The following is a 653-nucleotide window of genomic DNA, read 5'->3' as shown; positions in this document are numbered from 1 at the left end:
CTACGACTTCTATTGTAGACCCCGCATTAGTGTTCCAACAGGAGATCAAGGCTATGTATTAATCAAGGCTATGTATTGATCAGATAGCTGCAAGATGAAACTTTGAAAAGAAAATGGATTCTTTTCAAGAATCTCTTTTTTGTTAAAATCTTTTAGTATTTTTATAAAATAATTCTCTAATAATATTATTTTTATATTGCTTCTCAACCATTTATTTTCATATTTCAATTTTGGAAGTAACTATTGTACTTACAATTCTTTAAATGATTTTTATATAATTATATAATTATTAATACATAATTATATCGATCTAGGATGACATTTTCATGATATTTTCGTGACATTTTCATTTTTCATAAATTCACATAAAAATTTTCACTTTTCACAATTCACGCTAGGAGAAAAGTTTTATGATTGGTACCCTAATAAATTCTGCACTTTTTGAATATGATATAGATGGCGGTTATCATTTTTTAAAGTTCGGTAGGTTCTTTGCCGTGGCAATTGTAATGCAGCTGACGCTCTCTGGATACTGGTCTAAGGATTGTTATCAAAGTGGTGCAAGACACGATTTTCTATTTACATATTTGCTTCTAACGGATCTTGATGAATTGAAAATGAGCCGGTCTCTCGCAGCCTATTAAAAGTCATTG

The sequence above is a fragment of the Mycetomoellerius zeteki genome, unplaced genomic scaffold (assembly GCF_001594055.1).
Source record: "Mycetomoellerius zeteki isolate Tzet28-1 unplaced genomic scaffold, Tzet1.0 scaffold28, whole genome shotgun sequence".
Classification (NCBI taxonomy): Eukaryota; Metazoa; Arthropoda; class Insecta; order Hymenoptera; family Formicidae; genus Mycetomoellerius; species Mycetomoellerius zeteki.
Note: the sequence above shows the minus strand (reverse complement) of the source record.